Here is an 18,391-nt window from a genome sequence, read left to right on the forward strand (position 1 = left end):
GGAGAACAATCTCGCCCTGAGCATGCATGAGGAGAAAGTTCCAGAAAATATTCCCACCCGGTGAACTTTCGCGTGTGAGGCGAACGTGTTAACTGCTACACTGCGGAAACATCTCCACTTTCAGCACCCGGTCAGACTGAAATGTTAAGCGAGCAGGTGAACTGCTGAATCCCACTTTTAAGGAGCTGGTCATGGTGCCAAGCAAATGAGTTTTGCTTAATGACTAAAAATAAGAAAAGGGATATGAAACTGCGCTTTAAGAGCAGACTGCAAACTGAACGCAGCACCTTCGACGGCTCGGCCATCCAGATTGCAAGTTCATTTGAATTTTTAACTTTTGTGTCTTGTTACATGAAGTAAATGAAGGCATCTGGCATATCTGTGCCTGACATCAGGGAAACAGTGAGACAAACATTGGAGCAAGTGTCAGGTTATTGCCAAACAGCAAAGAAGTTTGCAACTTTTGAAGAACAATGATCCCGACATGATTTGAATACACAGCTTTCTGATTGGGAGTCAGACACACTACCGTTGCACCACGAGGTCTACAGTGCAAATTGTCCATGTTTGGAAACATGAAGGTTCCTGAAACACAGTTTCATTTACCCTGCATTGGTGCAATGAAAGGGCTTTAAAATCCCCGGCCGCTCCCAGCGTGGGTCAGACAGCATCAGAAGCAGTGCCCACCTGTCACTCACACTCTCACGCCCGCTTTCATCACATGCTGCCCGCGGACTGCAGCAAATCCAGTTCATCATCCTCATAGGCAGTCCCTCGAAGAGAGGATGACTTGCTTCCTCGCCAAAAAAGGATGAGTTCACAGGTGTTTCAATATTCCAGGTCCTGAAATGTATGTTGAAGGGTGGAAGATGCCTGTGGATGGATTTTTTTAACGTGTGATGGCCGTTGCACCCCAGCCATCATACGGGATTGACAGAGCGAGGTATTCGTCCAGTGGCAAGGGTTAAACAAGACGACTGGAGACCAGCTCTGCTGCACGGACCCAGTGTGCACACATATCGCAGTGTGGGCTGGACCGTGCTGCCCCTGGGCCCCTGGCCCTGAACTCATGCCTCCCCTGGGCCGCGATCACATCCCTCTACAGTGTCTCGTCGCTCCTTCGCCCCGATCTCGCCGGTCCTGCTGTATCTGCCCACGCTCCAATCACAGACCTGCACCTTGATGACGTCACTCTTCACTGCCGCCGCCCTCCTGCACCAGCTCGCGCTGCTCCCTGGAGTAGTCTCCCGGGACCAACAAGCTGCTCCCAGGGCCGCTCGCCGTTCCTTTTATGGCCCCGACCTGCCGCTGGTGTTCTCCCGTTAGTGTATCCAGGCTGTGGGTGGCCACCCCGAGCGCAGCAGAGGGGTTTCTGCATTAGTTCTGGGTGGGGGCAGTATCTTTCCCCTTCTCTCTTCCTCTTGTCTCTATCCCTGTGCTTTTATTTCTCTATTTATTCCCCCTGTCTCAGTTTCTAGTGTTTAAAAGTGAACAAAAGATGAAATGGGTTTCATTGTGGAACAATTTACTTCACTCAAAGTTAGATGCACTGCTGTTCGAAATGAGGTCAAGGTAGCTAGCCGTTGATATTCAGGTTCTTATATAAATATATATAAATATATCAACATCTATCATAACTGATCCCTGGTGGTCGAGGGGTTAAGATCTGCCGCACTGACGTGGTAACGATACTCGATCAATTCATCGCATAAAAATAATTGAGGTCTGTGAGATGATTAATAATTGCTGTAAGCACCATGAATACCAATACTTTCTGCGATAGACCGAGCTGACAGACTATCTGGCTTCTCCTGCCCTTTGCCGGGCACGTGTTCCGGGTTTAATTTTACAAACTGGGTGAGTTCACTGATCGCGGGGAGACGGTAGGAGCCTCTGTGGCTCCACTGTGAGGATGTGGAAGTGAACACGGTGGCTGGGTGATCCGTGACATTTCTGTAAAGGGTAGTGGAGGAGAAGGAAAGAGAACTTGCAGTGTGGGACAGAAGTTGTTTCAGGTGAGCCTCCTCATTCCCGATCAGCACAGAGGGAGCTCACTGGTCAGCTCCCCTCTGTTGGGGCTGTTGTACCAGTGGTTTCTGTAGTGTAGTGGTTATCATGTTTGCTTTACACGCAAAAGGTCCCTGGTTGGTTCCCAGGCAGAAACATTTTCTTTAAACTTGCCAAATGGGAACAATCGGAGGCGAGTTGAATCTCCTGGCAAATGCTGTCTGATTTGCTGAGATTTGCAGAATTTGCTGTTTTTATTTGCTATTTATTCTCCTGGCAAAAGGGCTCCCTTATTCCTGAATTGCTCTTTATTTAACCAATAAATAGATAACTTTCAGTGAGAGAAAACGGGTCCACCGGGGACCTTTTGCGTGTGAGGCCAACGTGATATCCGCTACACTGCAGCCCATCAAATGGCGAGAAACCACTGAATATAAAGGATGAGCTCACAAATATCAGGGTCAGTGCAATCTCGTCAACGTCAAACCCTCCTTTCTTCTTCAGCAATGGCATGAACGGGAATCAGACGCCACAAAGTTTAATTAAAGACACAAATACAAGTAACACTTCTAAATCTTTTCACTGTAAAATTCTTTTACTTTATTTGAAATCCTGCTGCATTGAATCTGAAAATGAGCACCGTAGGATTATATCTTCACAACTGATTCTATTTTCTGTGCACGGTCGGAATAACCGGTGCTGTTAAATTTGACAAAAGTTGCCCCAGATTCTGGTGTCATCAGCAATGAAGATTTTGAACCAGAATCCTAAAATACAGTGAGTAAAATGGGTCAACATGCATAAGAACATAAGAAGATAAGAAATAGGAGCAGGAGTCGACCATACGCCCCTCGAGCCTGCTCCGACATTTAATACGAACATGGCCGATGCAATCATGGACTCAGGTCCACTTCCCTGCCCGCTCCCCAAAGCACAGGGCAAATGATTGAAGTATCGACTCTCCCTCAATTAGCATTTCATTCATTGTGCAAAAGAAGGTGAGGGGTTAATTACTGATGCTTTCCCGTGAAAACAATACAAAAGTTTAAGAAAAAAACATACGGTGACTGGCAGGTGAGCGCTGCTTCTGATACCTGGTGGGAATGGGCGGGGATTTTAAAGCCCCTTGTATTGTGAAACCTTCATATAGCCGAACATCTCAGACTTCATGTGTGGACCTTGTCAGGCAATGGTAGCACGCCTGAATCCAAATCGAAAGGTTGTGTGTTCTAATCATGTTGGGGTTGCAATTATTTTCAACATTGTTCTTCCAGAAAATATTTTCTTTGCTGTTTGGCAATAACCAGACCCTTGCTCCAAGATCTGTCTCACTGTTTCCCCGGTGTCAGGCAGAGATACGCCTGCTGCCCTCATTTATTTCATGTGTCAGGACACAAAAGTTCAAATTCAATCTGCAGGTGGCCACATCTAGCATTCAATACTCAGGGTGGTGGAGTGGTTTATGGTGCTGTGTTCAGATTGCAGTCTCCTCTGGAGATGCATGTTCGACTTTGACATTTCTTATTTTTCATCATTTAGTGAAACTCTTTGTTTGACACCACGACCAACTCCTTAAAAGTGGGATTCTACAGTCCACCTGCTCGCTTCACATTTCTGTCTGACCTGGTGCTGGAAGTGGAGATGTTTCCGCAGTGTCGCGCTTAACACGTTCACCTCACAAGCGAAAGCTCCCTGGCCGAGAATATTTTCTGGAGCTTTTTCATCAAACATGCTCAGGGGCGCGTTCTGTCCTGAACACTCAAGCTAAAGTGTTGAGTTCATTGCCCATGTTGTTAGCAGCCTGCCAGTGAATCTGTTTAAGATGTTCAAACAGATTCCTGACAAAGCTGTCCCGGCTCGCTTCCCGGAGACACCGTGGTCACCATTGCCCCAGTTTCAGTGGGTCAGCCCCGGGAGGTTGGCCATCCGTTAGAGAATACCCAAGATCAGGGATCAGTCTGCGGACAGGGATCCCCAGCCGGCAGCCTTCGGCGGTGAGGGACTCACGGGAGAGGTCGTGGTGGACCAGCCACTAACTGAGAGTCCCCAGCCTACAGCCCCCGGCTGTGCAGAATCCTCAGTTAATGAAATGAACTCTGCAGCCACACCTAAAGGGGAAGTGTGTTGTTGCCCCGGAGGGGCCATTCCCCCGATAATGTGGGACTCAGGCACACCTCCAGTCAGAACACTCTGGGTCCTGCGGTACAGACCGCCTTACCGCCGGCCACACAGGCAAACCAGAGGCTGAATAAGGGAAGGAGAAGAACAGGGATTAACTTGGCCAGTCGGAGACGGGTGGCAGATGTATATAATAGCACGATATGACTTTAAGAATGTTGAAGAGTTCTAGTTTTAAATTAAGATATTAGAAATTTCAGGTCACCACAACCTCACGAGGAATCCATGGGTAAAGAAGTAGTGAGAGGAAAAAGATCGGTTATGAAGGAGTTGTGGCCGGCAGTGTAAGGGGTGGTTTTCAGGCGGTCAGCTTTCCCTTCTGACCTGATATGAGCGGTTCCGAATCGCTCGCTGACCCTTGGTTCTCGACACTGGAATTATGAAGGGACTGTAAAAGACTTGGACAGACAATCGGTTTCAAGGTAGGAAGAAGGTATGGCTTTATTGTGTTTATAAAGAAGTAAAAGGCACACCTTTAATAACACACACAGACCAATACACACTGTGGGGTACAACACATTGAATAAATTGTCAAATTACAGCCTGTGGGGAAAAGAACACAGCTTAAACTCTAAATGGAGTAAAGAGGAGAATGCAGATACATTTACACAAGTTATCCCAGCCTCCCACCTCACAATTCCCCTAACTAACTAAGTTATAGCTCTGAGGGTTCAGGGGCGATGCTCACCAATCCCTTTAGACAGTTGCCGGTGATTCGCGGTTTCGGGGTTCGCTGCACTTGGCCTTCTCGGCGAGCCGTACCCCGGACAGAGGAGAGGACTTCGGACTGCGTAGTCTTCGGTTGGGGTGCGTCCGTTGATATGCTAAGTTGCGTTTTGGATGTATGGGGTAAGTACCCACTTTCTTTGGTTAGTCCCTTTTGGTAATTTCTCCCCCGTTGGGTCGTTCAGAAGTAGATTGTAGAGTGATTGTCAATTTGGTTGCTGACAAACTTCCGTTTCGTGGGCCTCGTGCTCGGTCAGTTCTTGATGAATTCTGGTAGTTTCCTTCACTGTTCCATTTCTTCACTGCAGAGGAAGCAGGCTGCTTGTGTCTGTGTCTGTGTTCCAGTCGATGTCCTTGTTCGAGTCAGTGCGAGTTCCAGTCTGTGTTCTGTTAGTTTTTCCTTGTAAAACTGAGGGATAGATATATCCCCCAAAAACGGCTTTGTTATCTCCCATCAAATCTCTTGGGCTCTGTTTAAACTGTTCTGTCCATTGATTTTCAAATGTCTCCTTTGTCGGCAGTAACTCGATTAGGGTGTGAGAATGTGCTATCACTGGTTTTGCATTGTTAGAGGATTGTCCAGTTTCCTGACCATGATTTCCATTGTGCTTGATTGGGTAATTCGATTATCTCTTATGGGGTGAAAATTCCCATCAGACAGTCTGGGATCCTTAATACATGCATTTGCTTCACAGAGTTTAGCCCCACCTTCTGTACTCGGTAACTCTTTTTCGCAGCCAAAATGTTGTAGAATCTTAAAATTGATCTGCTCCTTCCCATAGATGTTTCGGGGATCTCAGGCTTCTGAAATTTAGGTCCATTTAGAATTCTCTTTCCTATGAGTCCAAACACTGGGGGGGGGGCGGGGGTGGGGGTCTCGATGAATGCATTCCCTTTTATCCCCCGCAGCCGTCGTCTGCCCCTTTAAACTCATTTTAAAAGCCCAGAAAGGAATTCTTCTGCTCTGCAGGGGAAAGGTACCAGGCATCTTTGCGAGATATTGGTAAATTCTACATTCCTCCCCTGTGATACCATGTCATTTATGGTATCATCTTACAGGTGAGCAAAGTTCCTGGCTCTCAAGAAATAACCTTCCCTGTAAATTAACTAAACTAAAACCAAAATATGCATTACCCTTATGCAACATCACCACAGATATACACTTTTCCCTTTACAGGTACAAACTTTTTACGTTTACACCCTCCCAGCTTGGAGGGGGTTCCATCCCTACAATTGCATTTCAGCACAGTTACATTTCATTTCATTACATTATATTCACCAGCATGTATTCAACGTACAACCACATTACAGAAGGAAGAACATAGATTAAAATTAAACAACATCAATTGGTCTCCTGAGCTTTGTCCATCACCTGGTCATGTCTGAATCCTGCCCTTAAGAACTGCTCTCAGGCTGGCTGACACAGAAGACAAACTCAAAACAATCACCTAAACATTACTGCAACATTACCCTCAATTCTAAACTAAACCTTAAAATGTAAAATGGTGCAGTCAGCTACCTTCGACTAAAAATTAGAGCTATGTACATCCGCCACCCGTCTCCGGGTGGCCTGGTTAGTCCCTGTCAGGCCCATGCCTGGTGCGGTCTGATAGCCGCCTGGATGCTCGGGTTTCGCCACAGCCGGTGAGCTGGAGACCCTTGTCTCTGGGATAGCTCGATGCAACTGCTCCTGTGAGACCCTCACCGCTGGAGGCGGTTGGCTGGGGGTCCCTACTCTGAGTGGCCTCTGTACTTCTGACCTTCGGCCTTTCCTGTCAGGCTGCCCTTCTGCTAGGTTAGAATCGCTGAGGCTCAGATGCCGGTGACCACGGTATCTTTGGCCGTGGTGTACGGAGGGCCCTTCTCAGGGCTTGGGTTACTGGGGTTGCGTCCGAATCCCAAACGATGGGCGGGATAGCCCCTCCAGTACTGCCATTCACCGTCCCGAAAGGCACGGTTTCTGAGCCTGGCACATTCCCTGTGGGCCCTCCACCGTCGGGGGCGGCCAACGGAGGATCCCTGTCCTGAGGACAGTTCACTCATCCCGGCTGCCCTCTGTGCTTGGCTGACCCTGGGTTGTACAGCTTGCACTGGTTGATGTGGAACCACTTAGTACAGCGGGGCAGCTTTATGGCATCGACCATCGGGCTTGCCTTGTCGACAATGCTGTATGGCCCCATATATAATGCTTCACAAACCCCGACCCGAGCATGGTTCCTCACCATGACCTGGCCTCCTATCTCCCATTCGTGGTGTTTGCTGGGTTCTAGCAGCAATCGGTTACTCTGATGCTGTCTGCCCATGTTACTAGCAGCCTGCCAGTGAATCTGTTTGAGGTGTTCAAACAGGTTCCTGACAAACCAGTCCCAGTTCACCTCTCTGAGCTGACCTTCTGTGAGCACCGGGGCTAGGACATGGGTGGGGGTCCGCATGATCCGGCCAGTCATGAGCTCGCATGGGGAATACCCCGTGCTCTTTGACTGGCTGGCTCGGATCCCCATTAGGACCAACGGTAAGACCTCCACCCACTTTTGGGGTGAGTCTCCTGTCTCCTTCCGCAGCCTTTCTTTAATGGTGTATTTTAAAAGCTCCACATTACCCGATGACTGTAGATTGTGGGCAATGTGCCATTTCCCCTCAATGCCGAGCAGGTTAAGGAATGCCTGCAATAACTGCCCGGTGAAATGGCTCCCCTGGTCCGACTCCACATACTGTGGGAGTCCCCACTGGGAGAACACTTCCCTCACTAGAATCTTAGTTGTCCCTAGTGCGGTGGCTGTTCGGCAGTTGAAGTCTTCAACCTATTTTGAGAACACGTCCACCAGGACTAGGCAGTACTTGTAGCCACCCTGGGCGGTGGGTAGGGGCCCGATGTAGTCAATTTGGATTGCCTGCCATGGTCCCTCTACCCTCCTGACGTGTCCTAGGGACACCTTCCTTTTCTGGGGGTCAGGGCTGTTTGCAGACACACCAGGCAGTTCGCACAGAACCCACGGACATCCTCCCTGAGTCCCGGCCACCATCCTGCCTGTTCCACCCCTTGCCAGGTGGTCTCAGACCCGTGGTGTCCCGCTCCTGGACCCTCATGGGCCAGTTTTAGGAATTCCCCCTGGTGCTGCTGTGGCACGACCCATTGTCCCTCTTTAAACAGCAGGCCTTCCTTAACGGTAATGGCTGCTGTGCCGTACGGACCTTCTACTCTCTCTCCTCTAGCTAGCGCGTCCAGGACAGCTTTCAGGACTGGGTCCTGTGCCTGAACTGTTTTTAAGTCCGGGGCCAAAGCTATCCCTGTACTCTACGCTGCCCTGTTCTTATTCTTGATCGCTGCTATGCGGCCAGTGTCATAGGGGTCCCAGAACTGTCCCGTGCGGGCACCTTCTTTGGCCAGTTTGTCAGCCTGTTGGTTTTCCTCTGCACGGGGTTCGGTTTTTGAATGGGACTTCACCTTATGTATGTAGACCTTTCCCTCTTCCCCTACCGCTGTCATGATTTTCTCCAGCAGGGGCTTGATTGCCAGGGGTCTCCCGTCAGCGGACGTGCATCCGCGACGGGACCATATAGCCAGGTACTCCGTACACGAATTGCAGGTGAACATCCTGTACGAGCAAATCGTGTACAGGATAGGGAATTGCTCGGGGTGAGTCACCACGTACATTACGGCGGACAGTTCATCATGCTGGGCACTCATGGTGCAGCGGAGCTTGATTACCCGGGCAATACCTGCCCTTGGGTCATAGGATCAGCACTCAGTGAGTCGTTTGCCAGCAGATACCATGCTGGACCCGTCCACGTAGATGTCCCGGCCTGTAGGGTGTAACCCAGCCCGAAGGCAAATGTTCACCTCCCATACCCCTTCTACGGCGCACCAGTGGGCTTTCCCTGGGTAGATTAGGTTGGCTGCGAGCCTTGGCTCACGGGGGCCTTCTACTCTGAGGTCCATCTGGGAGAGGAGCAGGGTGCAACGAGCAATGCGGGCACTGCTCACCGTCCCGTCCTTAATCATCCCATCTGGGAGCATCTGAATAGGTGTGTGATGGGTTAGGAGTGTTAGAGGAGACCCTCCCGTGAAGATCAAGGATCTTTTCACTGCCCAATGTGTGGCGAGGAGGTGTCTCTCAGTTGGAGTACCCCTTCTCCTCATCTGTGAGGATCCTGGAGGAGTAAACCACCGGTCTCAGCTGGCCGTGCCGCTCTTGAAGCAGCACTGAGCTCAAACTGTTCCCGCTGGCTGCCACCTCCAGGAAAAACTCCTTTCCTACATCTATCGCTCCGAAGGCTGGCGCGGTCTGCAAGTCCTTCTTGAGCTGATTAAATGCTGCCTCACAAACCCTCATCCCAGTCCCACTCTTCCCCCTTGTGTAGGAGCCTGAGCAGAGGGGCTGCGGTGGCTGCATAATCCTCAATGAAGTCTCTGCAGTGCCAGTGAGCCCTAGAAAGGATCTTACCCCTGTCACTGTGTTGGGGGCTGGTAACTCCTGTACTGCCTCCCTTCTAGCCTTGTCTATGGCCCTTTCCCCAGCGCGCACAGTCAGCCCCAGGAATTTGACTTCCTTCTGGCCGATCTGTGCCTCATTCGGGTTTAATTTAAACACTTCTTCTTTTAGCAGATCCAGCAGCACGGCCAGCAGTGGGCCATGCTCCTCCCCCTGATCGGTGAACAGGAGCAGGTCATCCACACACTGCACCAACTGCTGGGGTCTGCTAAAGCCCTTTAAACAGTTCGCCATGCGTTGGTGAAAAATGCTGAGCTGTTGTGGAAGCCTTGGGGAAGACAGTTCCACGTGTATTGTTGGCCCTTAAAGGTAAAGGCGAACTTGTACTGGTCCTCCCGATTTAAAAGAATGGACCAGAACCCATTTGAAATGTCCAACACCGTGAAAATGGTCGCGGATGCTGGAATACTCCCTCTGAGGTCCGCTACGGCTGCTACAGTGTGTGCACAGGCAGGGATATTCTTATTTAGCACTCGATAGTCCACGGTGGCCCTCCATGAGTTGTCCCATTTCTTAACCGGCCACAGTGGAGAGTTCACATGGGTTGTTATCGGTCTTAACACCCCTTGCTCTACCAGTGATCCCAGCGCCGTTGTCAGGACTACCTCTGCCTCCCTGGGGAAGTTATATTGCTTTTGTGGTTGGGTCATTGGGTCCCCTTCTATACTAACTTCCGCCCCCGTTACCCTGCCACAGTCATGTTTGTGGGTGGCGAATGCTGCAAGGTGTGCCCTACATATGCCTGGTACTCCACTGGGGTGTTACTGACCAGTAATTACAAGTCATAACCCTCCTTTGGCTTCACGGTACACAACGTTCCCTTGGCCTCTTTTTCTGCGATCACCGCCACCTCACCTTCCCTGTCTGTCTCTATGGCTCCCCATCGACAGTGGTTCCTCAGATCCAAAAGGATCCAGAGCTAATGATAAAATCAGCCCCCAGGATACATTTTCCCTCCTGCTCCCATTTCATCAGGACACACTTCCATTTGGTTTTGAGTGTCCCTAACTGAATGGTGAGCGGGATGGGAAACGAGCCAGTTTGCTCGTTGCCTGTGAACCCCACTAGACTGTGCGGGACCCCGTTCGATAGAGGTGAGGTAGCCGTGTTATCTGCATGTACAGGGGTGCAGGAAGCACCAGTATCTAGCAGGTAGGTCCCGTTCACTTTCTCCAGCTCCATTGTAACGCACGGTCTCTTCCAGGCATCGTACTCTAGGGAACACAGGTACACAGGCTGCGCTGGCTGTAGTCATACACATGGGTGGGTTGGAGCAGAGGGATTTACCGTACAGGCTACTGTACCGGTTGCGGTAGCTACTGCTCCCAGTCCATTTATATGTGTCTGTAGGGTGGCTACGAGTGTCTCATATGAGTCGGGTGTTCCTGCCCCGGCCTTACGGGCTGGGGCTGAAGTGGCCTTTCCCTTAGACTCTTTCCATGGGTTCCTACAGTCCTTCCTCCAGTGCCCACTTTTCCCACACACAAAACATTCACCCCCTTTGTGGGGAGGGTTCCCACCTTCCTGATGCAACCATCTCTTGCCTTGGCTGGGTTTAATCTGAAGGACCTTCCCGTTCCGGTGAGCCAGGGTCAACTGTCTGACCACTGTCTCCTCGGTGGTTCTGGCATCTCTTGGATCAAACCAGACCTGGGCTTTTGCCTTTACTCCAGGTAAGCTGTTTGCCACCAGGCTGCGGAGCCAGTGAGCCAATTCGTTAGGGGCCAGGTGGGCCCGGTCAAGAACCCCACTACAGGCCCTTTCGTAGACCGGCCACAACCTGTCGGCGGAAGCCTGTGGAGTCTCCCCATGGAGCTGCACTGTTTTCTCCACTCGGGAGAAAGGACTCCCGTCGTTCATACCCATGGCCTCTAGAACCTCCTCCTTTACCGTAGCGTACGTGTTTCGCCCCTTTCTGCTGTGTGCAGAGAAGGAATGGCACAGCTTGGTGTCTTGTGAGAGGAGCAACAGCTTAGCCTGCTCTGAATCATTGCACCCGTTAATATCCCCTGTGTGTTCAACTTCCAGGAAAGGTACCGAGGGATCTCCCTGTTGGGTGAGCTTATTTAGGTGGCCTATCATAGCAGCTCAGTTTTTGGATGTCATGGGGGCTATGAAATTGCTTACTAGGAGTCCTGCTGCCCCATTTGCACCAGGTAGGCCAAACGTCTGCTGCCGGACCGAGTGCATTGGCCCTGGTTCCAGCCCTCCTTGTATTGGCTTGCCTGCTTCCCCCTGCTACCAAACCGATTTAAAACTCGAAGCCGCCGGTGTTGGTAGTTCGCAATCTTGCCTGCCCTGCACTCTGGTTGACACCCCCGCTGCTCTGGGCTGTTCCCGGGAGCTGCAGCCGGTGACTGCGGGGTTTCCCATTGCTCTACCAGGTATTCCTGGGCTAAACCCGGGTTTATCAGGCACACCTTGCCTTTAGCCCGGGATAGAGCAAGGTTCAAGCCTTGGATCAGCTGCTGGCGGGGGCCATGGTCACCAGCCTCAAATTCCCTGGTACTGGCTACCTTATAGGCTACCTGAATGTCTTTCACCCTCTCCCCATAATCTTTAACTTGCTTGGCGAGGCAGGAATTATATTCCCGCAATGCAAGTTCGCTATTCTTGGCTTCAATAATCTGACACTGTAAAAGGTCCAGTTGGGTTTTGTGCCTTTCTTTAGTGAGCTCTCTACTTTCCTTTCACTGTCCCACCTCTGTCCACAGCCTTTCCCCGACTATGTCTCTTGCACTGGACCTCTCTTCTGCCTGCCTCAATACTCCCTTTAATTTCTCATTCTCCTCATCGAGAAGCCGGTCTGTCGCTGAAGGCAAATTGGCCAAATGGCCTTCTCTATTGACTTTTTATGGTCCTTGCTCTCGGTCCATTGAGCTGCAGCATCTTCTGGACGCTCAGCATACAATAGGTCGAGTCCCCACTCCTTAGCCACATTTACCCTCTTAAACACATACGAGGAAATTCTCTCTTCCTTTTTGCTTCTTTTCATGAAACCACTCTCTCTCTTATCACGTCCCTTGCCCCAGAGGCCCTTGGTGGTCACCATTATGTAAGGGGTGGTTTTCGGAGAGTCAGCATTCCCTTCTGCCCTTAAATGAATCGCTCCCACACCCTTGGTTCTCGACACTTGAACTATAAAGGGACTGTGACAGACTTGGGCAAACAATCGGTTTCAAGATAGAAAGCAGGTATGGATTTATTGTGTTTAAAAGGAAGTAAAAGGCACATCTTTAATAACACACTCAGAATAGTAATAGCAATAGACACTAAGGGGTACAACACGTTGAATAAATTGTCAACATACAGCCTATGGGGAAAAGAATATAGCTTAAACTCTAAATGGGGTAAAGAGGAGAATGCAGATACATTTACACGAGTTATCCTAGCCTCCCCCGCTCTCAATTCCCCTGACTAACTAAGTTATAACTCTGGGGGTTCAGGAGCTATGCTCACCAATCGCTTTTGACAGTTGCCGGTGAATCGCAGTTTCGGGGTTCACTGCACTTGGCCTTCTAGGCGAGCCGTATCCCGGACGGAGGAGAGGACTTCAGACTGCGTAGTCTTCAGTTGGGGTGATGCAGTAAGTTGCGTTTTGGATGTATGGAGTAAGTACCCACTTTCTTTGGTTAGGAATAGTTTTAGTTAGTCCTTTTTGGTAATTTCTCACCCGTTGGTCGTTCAGAAGTAGATTGTAGAGTGGAAATAAATGTCGATTCTTCGGTTTTTGCTGAGTTGGTTTCGGTTGGTCGTTTCGCTGGTTGTGGTGGCCCGAATTGTCAATTTGGCTGCTGACAACCTTCCGTTTCGTGGGCCTCGTGCTGTTTGCATGCTCGGTCAGTCCTTGCTGATTTCTTGCAGTTTTCTCCACTACTCCATTTCTTCACTCCCCACCTCCGGCTGCTTGTGTTCTTTTCCTTGTAAAACTGGGAATAGATATATCCCAAAAAGGCTTCCTTATCTCCCACCAAATCTGGCCCAGCTCTTTGTTTCAAGGGAGCTGCTCATTAGTTTTGAGCTCTCTTCTTTGTCAGAATTTGTCGGGCTTGTTCAGGAGTAATTTGATTGAGTTGTGTCGTTTAGATAATGGTTGGTAATTTGATTATCTATTAGGGGGTGAATTTGTGTTGCATAGTTCCCCCAGACAGTCTGGGATCCTTAATACACGAATTTGCGTCACAGAGGTTAGCCCCATGTCATGTATTCGGTAACTCTTTTTTCGCAGCCAAAATGTTGTAGAATCTTAAAATTGATATGCTGCTTCCCAGCGATGTTTAGGGGATCTCAGGCTTCTGTAATTTAGGTACAAATTAAATTCTCTTTCTTATGAGTTAAAACACTGTGGGGGCTCCATGAATGCATCCCCTTTTATCCCCTGCAGGCCTCGTCTTCCTCTTTAAACTCATTTGTGTCCCGAAGTTTGTCCTTCCATTTTAAAAGTCCAGAAAGGGATTCTTCTCCTCTGCAGGGGAACAGGTACAAGGAATCTTTGCGAAATATTGGTAAATTCTACATCTCCAAAGCAAGTAAAGCAGTATTAAATATGGAAACCAAAACTGCACGCAGTATTCCAGGTCTTGCCTTACCAATCTCCTTTATAACTGCAACAAGACTTCTCTGCTTTTCTACTCCATCCCCTTTGCAATAAAGGCCAAGATTCCATTGGCCTTCTGATCAATTGCTGTACCTGCATACTAACCTTTTGTGTTTCATGCACAAGTACCCGCAGGTCCCGCTGTTACTGCAGCACTGTGCAATTTTTCTCCATTTAAATAATAACTTGTCTTTGATTTTTTCTGCCAAAGTGCATAACCTTGCACTTTCCAACATTATACTCCATCTGCCAAATTTTTGCCCACTCACTAAGCCTGGCTATGTTGTTTTGCAGATTTGTTGTGTCCTCCTCACACATTGCTTTTCCTCCAATCTTTGACTACGTTACACTCGGTCCCTTCTTCCAAGTCGTTAATATAGATTATAAATAGTTGGGGTCCCAGCACTGATCCCTGCAGCACCCCACTAGTTACTGTTTACCAACCAGAGAATGAACCATTTATCCCGACTTTCTGTTTTCTGTTAGTTCGCCAATCCTCTATCCATGCTAATATATTACCCCCAACCCCGTGAACTTTTATCTTGTGCAGTAATCTTTTATGTGGCACCTTGTCAAAATGCCTTCTGGAAGTCCAAATACACCACATCCCCTGGTACCCCTTTATCCACCCTGTTCATTACACCCTAAAGTATTCCAGCAAATTTGTCAAACATGACTTCCCTTTCATAAATCCATGCAGACTCTGCCTGACTGAATTATTTTTTTCCAAAAGCCGGAGGAGCAGTGACCGGAGGAGGTGTGAGCAGCGGCCTATAAAGGCCCAGCGGGAGTCCGGGGATCGGCGGCAGTCGGAGGAGCAGCGAGCAGCGAGCTACAGCTGGTGCAGGGTCAAAAGAAAGAAAGAAGTCACAAGTAATCAAAGGGTGACGTCACAGCCAAGAAGGTAAGTGATTGGCTGGTTGAGTGGTGAGTAGTTTTCTGTTTCTTTGTCTTTCTTCTTGTTCTTAGCAGCAAGAAACCTTTGGCATGTTGCCAAATTAAGTAATCTAATGGTTACGTCATGGCAGGAGAGCTCGGACACGTGTCATGCTCCTCCTGTGCTGTGTGGGAAGTCAGGGGCGCTTCCAGTGTTCCTGATGACTACATGTGCAGGAAGTGTATCCAGCTGCAGCACATAACAGGCCGCAGTGCAGCACTGGAGCTGCGCATGGTGTCACTCTGGAGCATCCGCGATGCTGAGGATGTCGTGAATAGCACGTTTAGTGAGTTGGTCACTCCGCGGGTAAAGGTTACTCAGGCAGATAGGGAATGGGTGACCATCAGGAAGAGCAGTGGAAGGAAGGTAGTGTAGGAGTACGCTGGTGTCATCCCCCTGCAAAACAGATACATCATCTTGGGTACTGTTGGGGGAGATGACGCATCAGGGGAAGGCAGCAGCAGCCAAGTCCATGGCACCTGGGGTGGCTCTGCTGCACAGGAGGGCAGGAAAAAGAATGGGAGAACTATAGTAATAGGGGATTCTATTGTAAGGGGAAAAATTAGATGTTTCTGCGGCTGCAATCGAGACTCCAGAATGGTATGTTGCCACCCTGGTGCAAAAGTCAAGGATGTCTCGGAGCGGCTGCAGTGTATTCTGGAGGGGAAGGGTGAACAGCCAGCTGTCGTGGTACATATGGGTACCAACGATATAGTAAAAAACGGGATGAGGTCCTACAAGCTGCGTTTAGGGAGCTAGGAGTTAAATTAAAAAGTAGGATCTCAAAGGTAGTAATCTCAGGATTGCAACCAGTGCCACGTGCAAGTCGGAGTAGAAATTGCAGGACAGCTCAGATGACTATGTGGCTTGATGAGTAGTGCAGGGGGGAGGGACTCAAATTCCTGGGACATGGGAACCGGTTCTAGGGGAGGTGGGACCAGTACAAACCGGACGGTCTGCACCTGGTCAGAACCGGAACCAATGTCTAGGGGAGTGTTTGCTAGTGCTGTTAAGGAGGGGTTAAACTAATATGGCAGAAGGATGGGAACCTATGCAGGGAGATAGAAGGAAGTAAAATGGGTGCAGAAGCAAAAGATAGAAAGAAGAAAAATAAAAGTGGAGGGCAGAGAAACACAAGGCAAATATCAAAAAGGACCACATTACAGCAAAATTCTAAATGGAGAAAGTATGTTAAAAAGACAAGCCTGACGGCTCTGTGCCTCAATGCGAGGAGTATTCGTAATAAGATGGACGAATTAACTGCATCAACAGCAATTAACAAATATGTTATAATTGGGATTACAGAGACATGGCTCCAGGGTCACCTAGGCTGGGAACTCAACATCCAGAGGTATTCAACATTCAAGAAGGATAGACAGAAAGGACAGGGAGGTCGGGGAACGTTGCTGGTTAAAGAGGAAATTAACGCAATCGTAAGGAAGGACTTTAGCTTGGATGGTGTGGAATCTGTATGGATAGAGCTGCGGAATACCATAGGGCAGAAAACACTCATGGGAGTTGTGCACAGACAACCAAACAGTAGTAGTGAGTTTGGGGACAGCATCAAACAAGAAATTATGGATGCGTAAAGGTACAGCAGTTATCATGGGCAACTTTAATCTGCATAGACATTGGGCTAACCAAACCGAGAGGCGGGAGTGCGTGGTTGGTGAGGCCTATAAAAGGCCCAGCGGCATCGAGAGGCGGCGGCAGTCCGAGAGGCGGGAGTGCATGGTTGGTGAGGCCTATAAAAGGCCCAGCGGCAGCGAGAAGCGGCGGCAGTCCGAGAGGAGGGAGTGCATGGTTGGTGAGGCCTATAAAGACCCAGCGGCAGCGAGAGGCGGCGGCAGTCCGAGAGGCGTACCTGTGGAGCTGCAGTGGGGAGAGAAGGCAAAAAAGAAGTAGAAAGAAATCAAAATGTGACGTCACAGCTAAGAGGGTGAGTGATTGGTGAGTAGTTTTTATCTTTTCTTTTTTCTCTTCTATATCAGTGAGTAACTTTTAACATTGTTGTTGCCAATTTAAGTGTATCTAATGGTTAACTCATGGCAGGAGAGCTCGGTCGGGTGTTATGCTCCTCCTGTACCATGTGGGAACTCAGGGACGACACCAGTGTCCCTGACGACTATATCTGCAGAAAGTGTATCCACCTCAAGCTCGTGACGGTCCGCGTTGCGGAATTGGAGCTGAGGGTGGATTCACTCTGGAGCATTCACGATGCTGAGAATGACATGAGTATCACGTGTAGCGAGTTGGTCTTACCGCAGGAGAAGGGTAAACAGCCAGCTAGGGAATGGAAGACCAGCAGGAAGAGTAGTGCAAGGAAGGTAGTGCAGGAGTCCCCTGTGGTCATCCCCCTGCAAAACAGATACACTGCTTTGGGTACTGTTGAGGGGGATGACTCATCAAGGGAGGGCAGCAGCAGCCAAGTTCATGGCACCGTGGCTGGCTCTGTTGCACAGGAGGGCAGGAAAAAGAGTGGGAGAGAATAGTGATAGGGGATTCGATGGTGAGGGGAATAGATAGGCGTTTCTGCGGCAGCAACCGAGACTCCAGGATGGTATGTTGCCTCCCTGGTGCAAGGGTCAAGGATGTCTCGGAGCGGGTGCAGGACATTTTAAAAAAGGGAGGGAGATCAGCCAGTTGTCATGGTGCACATTGGTACCAACGACATAGGTAAAAAAAGGGATGAGGTCCTACAAAACGAATTTAAGGAGCTAGGAGCTAATTTAAAAAGTAGGACCTCAAAAGTAGTAATCTCGGGATTGCTAACCGTGCCACGGGATAGTCAGAGTAGGAGTCGCAGGATAGCGCAGATGAATACGTGGCTTGAGCAGTGAGGGATTCAAATTCCTGGGGCATTGGAACCGGTTCTGGGGGAGGTGGGACCAGTACATACCGGACGGTCTGCACCTGGGCAGGACCGGAACCAATGTCCTCGGGCGAGTGTTTGCTAGTGCTGTTGGGGAGGATTTAAACTAATATGGCAGGGGGATGGGAACCAATGCAGGGAGACAGAGGGAAACAAAAAGGAGGCAACAGCAAAAGACAGAAAGGTGATGAGGAAAAGTGGAGGGCAGAGAAACCCAAGGCAAATAACAAAAAGGGCCACATTACAGCAAAATTCTAAAAGGACAAAGGGTGTTAAAAAAAAAGCCTGAAGGTTTTGTGTCTTAATGCAAGGAGTATCCGCAATAAGGTGGATGAATTAACTGTGCAAATAGATGTTAACAAATATGATGTGATTGGGATTACGGAGACGTGGCTCCAGTATGATCAGGGCTGGGAACTCAACATCCCAGGGTATTAAACATTCAGGAAAGATAGAATAAAAGGAAAAGGAGGTGGGGTAGCATTGCTGGTTAAGGAGGAAATTAAGGCAATAGTTTGGAAGGACATTAGCTTGGATGATGTGGAATCTATATGGGTAGAGCTGCAGAATACCAAAGGGCA

The 18,391-nt window shown here is 49.3% G+C and overlaps 1 non-coding gene across 1 annotated transcript; it reads left to right on the forward strand.

Annotated features, from left to right (window-relative positions):
• Window positions 1-2,092: 2,092 nt before the first annotated feature.
• Window positions 2,093-2,165, forward strand: trnav-uac (transfer RNA valine (anticodon UAC)). Its single transcript has one exon. It is a non-coding gene; the product is annotated as a tRNA-Val (tRNA).
• The last annotated feature ends 16,226 nt before the right edge of the window (window positions 2,166-18,391 follow it).

This window comes from Pristiophorus japonicus, unplaced genomic scaffold (assembly GCF_044704955.1).
Source record: "Pristiophorus japonicus isolate sPriJap1 unplaced genomic scaffold, sPriJap1.hap1 HAP1_SCAFFOLD_52, whole genome shotgun sequence".
NCBI classification, from domain to species: Eukaryota; Metazoa; Chordata; class Chondrichthyes; family Pristiophoridae; genus Pristiophorus; species Pristiophorus japonicus.